At 38.3% G+C, this 9,163-nt stretch overlaps 1 protein-coding gene and 1 pseudogene across 1 annotated transcript in view; one reads left to right on the top strand and one right to left on the bottom strand.

Moving 5' to 3' along the window:
- The window catches only part of KAT6B (lysine acetyltransferase 6B), a 246,977-nt gene that overhangs the window by 124,027 nt on the left and 113,787 nt on the right, over positions 1 to 9,163 (bottom strand).
- LOC106736098 (heat shock factor-binding protein 1 pseudogene) lies at positions 6,241 to 6,471 on the top strand (annotated as a pseudogene).

Raw genomic sequence — 9,163 nt, 5'->3', positions numbered from 1 at the left:
CATTTTTCTCTTTTGTGGAAGTAACAAACAAATAAACTTTGAAAAAAAAAAAAAGAATTATTTAATTTTCAATATCATTATTATTTTCTTATGTGCTACAAGACACATGAGCTCACCAAAAAGAGAGAGAGAGGGAAAGTGAGAAAGCAAGCCACCAGGTCTGGGACTTGAACCATAGTTAGCCATGTGTGTGCCCATAGCCTCAACCACCATGCCACCTGCTGGCCCCACAAATAAACATTTTAAAAACACCTATCTTGTCTCTCTCTTTCTTTTTATCTATTTCCCTCTTTCTCACATTGAAAAATATAAAAACAGGGGCCAGTAGGTGTCTTGGTGACTAAGGAACTGGACTCCCACATAGGTGGTCACAGTTCAAGTCCCAGACCTTGTGGTTGCTTTCTCACTTTGCTTTTCTCTCTCTCTCTCTCTCTGTCTGTCTCTCTCTGGTCAAATCTTGAAATGATAATAAATAATATAAAATAAATAATTCTTTAAAAAAAAAAAGCAATTCAACTAAAATACTCAGCTATCTAGTCTACAAAGTGCCAGGAGTACTCTTCTGGTAGAATAAGTTATTTATACCAATCCTCCTGCTAAAGATAATTTAAAAATCTGGACAATACATTTAAAACATATTTTCATAAAAGCAATAGGCAAAAGAGAGAGACAAACACCGAAGTCAGTACTAGCAAAAACAACAATAAAATTAGCCCACAGAAACTTCAGATACTAAAAATATAGGCAAAGATTTAAAAATAATTATATTTACTATATACAACTAGATCAAAATCAAGTTTAAAAGTTTTGGCAAGGAACTGTAAACTATAAAATGTGGCAAATGCAAGAAATAACTAAAAATTCTACAATTGAAATATGTAATAAATGAAATTAGGAACTTAATGAATGCAGATTAGCTACATGGAGGAGAGAATTAGTAGTCTATAACTGATAAGAAATTATCCTTAGTACAGGAAAAAAGAAGAAAAATACAGAAGTGAAAGTAAGGCATAGAGCACATAGTTCTAAAATGTGCTGAATTGAATACCCAAAAAGGGAACAGAAAGAGGATGAAGAAAACAAAAAACCAAAAACCATAAATGGCTGAAGGACCAGCCCTGGCCCTGTGGTTAAGGGTGCTGGAACCCACATGGTTGACTGTGTGGTTTGAGTTCAAGATTCAGAGGCCTGTAAAAGCATGCCAGGTGCATGTACGAGTATGCCCAAAATCCCAAAAGGAGGATGAAATAAAGGCGAGAGAATGGCAGCATGACCACACCCATGAAGAGTGCTTTATCTTTCTCCCTCTCGGTCTCTCTCTGGCAAGGGCACACACACTCTGGCAAATCAAAAAGGAAGGAAGAAAGGGAGGGAGGAAGGCAGGCTGGCTGTGAATTTTTCTGAACTGATGAAAGATACAAAATCCTCAGATCCTAGCAGAATAAATAAAAAAGAAATCACATCTAGACATATTATAAGAAAATTTAGAAAATAAAAGCCAGAGAAAATATTTTAAAAAGCAGCTGGAGAGAAAAGGCAGTTAACTTAGATTAACAATTAGTCAAAAGACAATGGACATCTTTGCTTGTTTGTTTTTAATTTGCTGCAGGGCCATGGGCTCACAGGAGAGACACAAAGAAAGTAAGAAAGCAACCCCCTAGGGGGATGGCCATGCTGCAGTCCCTCCTCTCCTCCATTTTCCTCTTGGGATTTTTCTTGGGATTTTGGGTACACACACACATACACGTGCATGTTTTTCAAGCCACCAGGTCTGGGACTCAAACTGCACAATCACATGGGCTCTAATTACAAGTTAAATGTTAATTACCAATTACCAATTAAATGTTCTTATATATGATTAAATTAAAATGAAGACATTATTTTTTTCAAGAATTATTTTTTATTTTAACTTTATTTATTTTTAATTTGACCAGAGTGGGACCGAGAGAAAGAGAGAGTGAGAGGGAAAGCAAGCCACCGGGTCCAGGATTCAAACCACAATCAGCCATGTGGGAGTCCAGCATCCTTAATCACCACGTCACTTGCAGGCCCCCAAGTGAAGAATTTATTAAAACAAAACAAAAAAGAACCTTGGGGGCTGGTAGGGGGTGTGGTGGTTAAGGCACTGGACTGTGGCTCAAGTCCTAGACTTGGCGGCTTGGCTTCTCACTTTCCCTCTCTCTCTGGTAAAATTTAAAAATAATAATTATAAATAAATAGTTCTTAAAAAAAATTCACCCCACAAGTATGAGAGTATATTTATCATTAAAAAGCAATGAAGGGGGGACAGCAGGTGACATGGTGGTTAAGGGTGCTGGACTCCACCATGACCAACCATGGTTCAAGTCATGGACCTGGTTTTGTCTTGCTTTCTTACTTTCTCTCTTTCTTGCTTTGTCTCTCTCTGGTCTAATTAAAATAAATAAAGAAAGTTAAATAAAATAATTCTTAAAAAAAAAACAATGAAGGGACTATCTGATGGAGTGATGGTTAAGTTGCTGGACTACCACATAGTTGACCATGGTTAGAGTCCTGGAAACGCTGGCTTAAAACTCACGCCGGGTGTGTGTGCATGCATGCCCAAAATCCTGAGAGGAGAATGGAGAAGGGATTGTGGCATGGCCAGCTCCCCAGGGGGTGATTTCTAGCTTTCTCTGTCTCTCGTCTCCAGCAAGCACATGTCCCCTATAACAAAAACCTCTCTCTCAAAACAAAAAAGGCAACGAAAAGGGGCAGCATGACCACACCCATGAAGAGTGCTTTATCTTTCTCCCTCTCGGTCTCTCTCTGGCAAGGGCACACACACTCTGGCAAATCAAAAAGGAAGGAAGAAAGGGAGGGAGGAAGGCAGGCTGGCTGTGAATTTTTCTGAACTGATGAAAGATACAAAATCTTCAGATCCTAGCAGAATAAATAAAAAAGAAATCACATCTAGACATATTATAAGAAAATTTAGAAAATAAAAGCCAGAGAAAATATTTTAAAAAGCAGCTGGAGAGAAAAGGCAGTTAACTTAGATTAACAATGAGTCAAAAGACAATGGACATCTTTGCTTGTTTGTTTTTAATTTGCTGCAGGGCCATGGGCTCACAGGAGAGACACAAAGAAAGTAAGAAAGCAACCCCCTAGGGGGATGGCCATGCTGCAGTCCCTCCTCTCCCCCATTTTCCTCTTGGGATTTTGGGTACACACACACATACACGTGCATGTTTTTCAAGCCACCAGGTCTGGGACTCAAACTGCACAATCACATGGGCTCTAATTACAAGTTAAATGTTAATTACCAATTACCAATTAAATGTTCTTATATATGATTAAATTAAAATGAAGACATTATTTTTTTCAAGAATTATTTTTTATTTTAACTTTATTTATTTTTAATTTGACCAGAGTGGGACCGAGAGAAAGAGAGAGTGAGAGGGAAAGCAAGCCACCGGGTCCAGGATTCAAACCACAATCAGCCATGTGGGAGTCCAGCATCCTTAACCACCACGTCACTTGCAGGCCCCCAAATGAAGAATTTATTAAAACAAAACAAAAAAGAACCTTGGGGGTTGGTAGGGGGTGTGGTGGTTAAGGCACTGGACTAGACTTGGCGGCTTGGCTTCTCACTTTCCCTCTCTCTCTGGTAAAATTAAAAAATAATAATTATGAATAAATAGTTCTTAAAAAAAATTCACCCCACAAGTATGAGAGTATATTTATCATTAAAAAGCAATGAAGGGGGGACAGCAGGTGACATGGTGGTTAAGGGTGCTGGACTCCACCATGACCAACCATGGTTCAAGTCATGGACCTGGTTTTGTCTTGCTTTCTTACTTTCTCTCTTTCTTGCTTTGTCTCTCTCTGGTCTAATTAAAATAAATAAAGAAAGTTAAATAAAATAATTCTTAAAAAAAAAACAATGAAGGGACTATCTGATGGAGTGATGGTTAAGTTGCTGGACTACCACATAGTTGACCATGGTTAGAGTCCTGGAAACGCTGGCTTAAAACTCACGCCGGGTGTGTGTGCATGCATGCCCAAAATCCTGAGAGGAGAATGGAGAAGGGATTGTGGCATGGCCAGCTCCCCAGGGGGTGATTTCTAGCTTTCTCTGTCTCTCGTCTCCAGCAAGCACATGTCCCCTATAACAAAAACCTCTCTCTCAAAACAAAAAAGGCAACGAAAAGGGGTAGTAAAGGGGTAATTTTTTTTGAGAGAGAGGTTTTCGCTATAGGGCGCGTGCGCTCGCCAGAGAGACAGAGAGAGACATAGAGACAGAAAGCGAGAAATCACCCCCAAGGGGGATGGTCACGCCGCAATCCCTTCTCCTCCATTCTCCTCTCGGGATCTTGGGCACGCACACACACGCGCCCGGCGTGAGTTTTAAGCCACCGGGTCCGGGACGCGAACCGCAGTCCACTACGTGGGAGTCCAGTGACATAGCCATTACGCTAACTGCAGGTTCCCTAAAGGGGTAATTTGTAACTGTTCTACTATAGTCGCACGTCTTCTTATGTTTTCCACATATCCTGTGCTTCATTCCTATATTAAGTGACTTGCCTGTCTGCAAAGCACAGTCATCTTTCATAAATTCATGCCAAATACTGTTGCCTCTGTCCATAATGTCTTCCCCTCCTACCCAGTTCTCCAAAAAAAGAAAAGTTTCCTGATTCTTTGAGGCCCAGATCAAATGTCAGCCATCCCAAAAGGCTGCTTCAACTCTCTCCTTTCTATTCAGCTACTGCAGAGGCCTTTTACAGAAGGTACGATCCTGTGTTGGCATTAATTGTCTACCTATGGGCCTGCCTCATTAGATAAGGGCCATCCATGTCTTATCCATTCTTTTATCTCCCTACTCCTAAGTACCAATCTAAGTGACTAGCTTATACTAGTAAGTACCCAACACTGTTTGCTGAGGTTCTGAAAGACAACGAAATAAAGAGAAACTTTAGCAGATTGTAGAAGTCTAAAGAGAAACAACTAAAGGCCATGTGGGATTCCTGGACTGGATCCTGGGACAGAAAAAATACAGTAAATGGAAAACTGGACCAAGTCAAATAAGGGCTGTAGTTTAGTTAATAGCACTGTACCCATGAATTTCCTGATTATTTGATAATTATTGTGTGGTTATATAGTGTTTAACACTAGGGGAAACTGGGCATATGTAAATTCAACACTATTTTTACAACTTTTTTGTAAATTTAATATGATTTCAAAATAATTTAAAGCGCTTGCTGTCTTGAGTTATTTAATAAAACTGAAGAAATATAACAAAGAAATGTTCAGTTTGAATACAACAGTCTCAGACAGACATATGTAAATGAATAACGGGAAAGGTCAAAGCAACCACTGCCATATCTAGATCTGAATTTTTACCCAAAATGAATTCATGCACATACTCATCAAGTATAATTAAGAACAAAGCCAACCAAATAAATTATGTGAGAAATACAAAACAAATTTAAAGTACCGGCAAATAAATCTGCAGTTAGTGCAAACAATAAAGATATATGACTTCCAGCCAACATGATGAGCATTCTCTGGGTAATATGGAACTTGGTAATACATAGAAGAATATGTAAATTATAATACATAAAATTCATACTACTGGGCAATTTTCATTATGACATATCACTATATATGAAACTATACATTATGCACGGTACTATGCTGTAGAATAGAATAGAATAGAATAGAATAGAATAGAATAGAATAGAATAGAATAGAATAGAAAACTATGTCTCTGATAAAATTGCTGAGATTGGGGACTTGCAGTTGGCATAATGGTTGTCACTGGACACCCATGTAGTTGACCACAGTTTGAGTCCAGGATCCAGTGGCTTAAACTCACACTGGGTGCGTGTGTGTGCATGCCCAAGATCCCAACAGAATGGAGAAAAAGGGATTGTGGCATGGCCATCCCTCCTGGAGGGTGATTTCTCGCTTTCTGTCTCTCTGTCTCTGTCTTTCTCGCAAGAACATGTGCCCTATAGCAAAAACCTCTTAAAAAAAAATTGCTGAGATTGTAAATATACAAATATGGAAGAAAATGAATTTAAAAATATGAATTAGCAAATAAAGCACCATTCAATAAAACATTTAGAACTACAGATATAAATGGCAATGCAGAACTGATCTGTAAGATATCATTAAGGCATTATGACATCTCAGTCACTACAATGATACACGAATAAAAATATTATAGATTTTAGGGTGACGGTCTGGGCAACCACTGCCAAGCTGGGCACCGGGGAGATGGCCGAGACTGACCACAAGACCATGCAGGACCTGACCTCTGTGGTGCAGACTCTCTTGCAACAGATACAAGATAAATTTCAGACCATGTCTGACCAGATCATTGGAAGAACTGGTGATATGAGTAGTCACATTGAAGATCTGGAGAAAAACATCACCGACCTCATGACAGAGGCTGGGGGGGAAGAACTGAAAGGGGAAAACAAGATACCTGCCACACAGAAGAGTTGAAGGTTGCTAACAATTAACACCGAAATCTGGAACACCAAGAGACCAGCTGGCTTTCTGAGCTAACCACGATGTGTAGACAGGTTTTATATTATAAAGTGTGCATTCTTAACCACATACTATACAGTGAGTTTAAAGAGTGACTCTCCCAGTGTCTTGAACATGTCATCTTCACATTTCAGGCCTTGGTCAGTTGTGCTATTAATTATGAAACACTAAAACTTCGTCAGTTTCTGCAAAAAAGGGATATATATATATTTTTTTTTTTTTAAATGTTGCCATCACAAACAAGATAGGTGGATTTTAAATCACCTTTGGAATATGATGACAGTGGCAATGGACAGCAATATTGGAGCTGTGGATTTGAGTTGATCCACAGAACATTTAACCTTTTGAAATTATTTCAGTTTAAGACCAAAATAAAATAAAGTTAAATAAAATTATTCCTAAAGAGAAGAAGAAGAAGGAAGGAAGGAAGGAAGAAAGGAAGGAAGGAAGGAAGGAAGGAAGGAAGGAAGGAAGGAAGAAAGGAAGAAAAAAGGCCACCAGGCAGTATGGGGGTTAAGGGTGCTTTGGCAGCTTGAGTTCTCACTTTCCCTTTCTCTCTTTCTCTGGTCAAAATTAAAAATAAATAAAGTTAAATAAAATAATTCTTTTTTTTTTTAAAGACCAAGGTAACTAGAAAAACACATTGTGAGGCCGACCTACATGCCACATGAGGAGATCTGGGTTTGCATCCAGACACCTATCTGAGCGTATATGACCAGACATGTATATGCCCGAGATGTGGGGCTGGTTGAAGACTGGGACTGGATTGTGGCATCAAGACCCTTTTGGTAGTGCTGTTTCTCTCCCTTGCAGCAAAAATGAACTTTTTAAAAAAGAGTGACATCTAGACAAAAGGAGTGGAAGTGTAGCATGGATTCACAGCAGATCAGTTACCATATCTAAAGGAATATGGAACATGAGATAGTCAAGGATGTGAGGAAAATTCAGAATACTAGCATGTACAGTGGGAGGAAGAACATACACATCAATCGGCCTGTATCATGATTCTAAAAAACATACAGAAACTTAACAGCAACAACAAAAATACAGAAACTTACATGGAGGCTTTAAATAACTTACTCTCTTAAGCTATATCTGATAAGTTTATCATAATTATCACTATAAACATATACTTGGGCCAAAGACCATGCTTTTGTTGAAAAACTGCACTGTAAAATGTTATTTTCCTTTTTTTAAAGAATTATTTTATTTAACTTTATTTATTTTTATTTATTTTATTTTGACCAGAATGGGACAGAGTTAGAGAGAAAGAGAGAGAGAAAGACTGGAACGACACCCATGTGAGAGTCCAGCGTCCTTAACCACCATGCCACCTTCCAGGCATAAATATTATTTTCTTTGTTTTTAAAGAAATCTTATAAACTAGTCTTTGAAAACAAGCAGAATGTGTCAACAGAAAAATATATATATATCAATTTGCCCTAACTTACACTGGAATCATATCCCTAACTATGCAGGCCTTTTAAATTGTTGAATTCCAAAAAAGATGGCTCATCATTAGAGAAACTTAATTTCTTGAGCCAGCTGCTTGAAAAAGTTGCCAGTTTTGGCTAAGTTCCTTACTCATAAGATCCTAAAATTTTCCAGAAGAAGTAAACTGCTTTAACCTTTGCAGTAAATAATAATTAAATGTGGTAAATACTGAATTAACCAAATCCAACTAAGTTCTAAGGATCTAATAATGAAAAATTATGTTGAAAGCTACCCATATAACAATTCTTCAATATGAAAAGAATTCATTTAAATAATAAATAAGATTGAATTTTATTTCCCTTATTTTATGAGAACAACATCTGTGTTCTGTCATAGGACTTTTAATTTCTGGATTAACTAATTACACTTTGAAAGAGTAATAAAGCACAGTGATACACTAATGTGAACAAAATGTTGCAGACTTACTAAATAAATAACCCATGAGGCTAACGCAAGGCTTGAGGACAGGCCTACTGTGCTAGGTCAGAGAACGGACTAAGCAGAAGACAACAGAAATGGGCACAGCTCTCGGCTGGGGAGCTCTGGGGGATGAGGATTCCCTGTAGACCAGGGTGCTTCAAGACGTCTGGAAGCCTATCTGTTAGAGGACCCTGAGTGTACAAATTTTATTTTGCCTTTGTACATTCTCTCTCATAAGGGCACATATTTTTCTTTCATTTTTAAGAGAGATTATTACTATAAGGTCTGTGTACTCACAGAAGAGACAGACAGAAAGCGAGAAATAACTCCCCAGGAGGGATGGCCATGTGGCAATCTCTTCTGTATTCTCCCAGATCATGCCTGGTGTTGAGTTTTAAGCTGCCGGATCCAGGACTTGAACTGTGGTTAAACAAGTGGGAGTCCAGCAATTTAACCATTACATCATCTGCTGGTCCCAAGGGCAAATTTCTAAACTACAAGTTGTTGCTAGACTAACATCAAGTAATGTGCTTCTTAAGCAAGATCCAAGCCTAATTCAATCCTTGGCAACTCTAGAAGCAATTAATAGTATAAGAACATTTAAAAATCTATTTCAAACTTTAATAGGAGGATACTCAACCTCAGACTTCTCAAGCAAAAGTTATCTTCAGAGTTACTCAACATACAAAATAACTAGCTAGCTTGTTACACCAAACCTTCTCCAGCTTCCTAT

This window comes from Tupaia chinensis, unplaced genomic scaffold (genome assembly GCF_000334495.1).
Source record: "Tupaia chinensis unplaced genomic scaffold, TupChi_1.0 Scaffold000635_1, whole genome shotgun sequence".
NCBI classification, from domain to species: domain Eukaryota; kingdom Metazoa; phylum Chordata; class Mammalia; order Scandentia; family Tupaiidae; genus Tupaia; species Tupaia belangeri.
The sequence above is the reverse complement of the archived record's forward strand: the minus strand, read 5'-3'. Positions and strand labels throughout refer to the sequence as shown.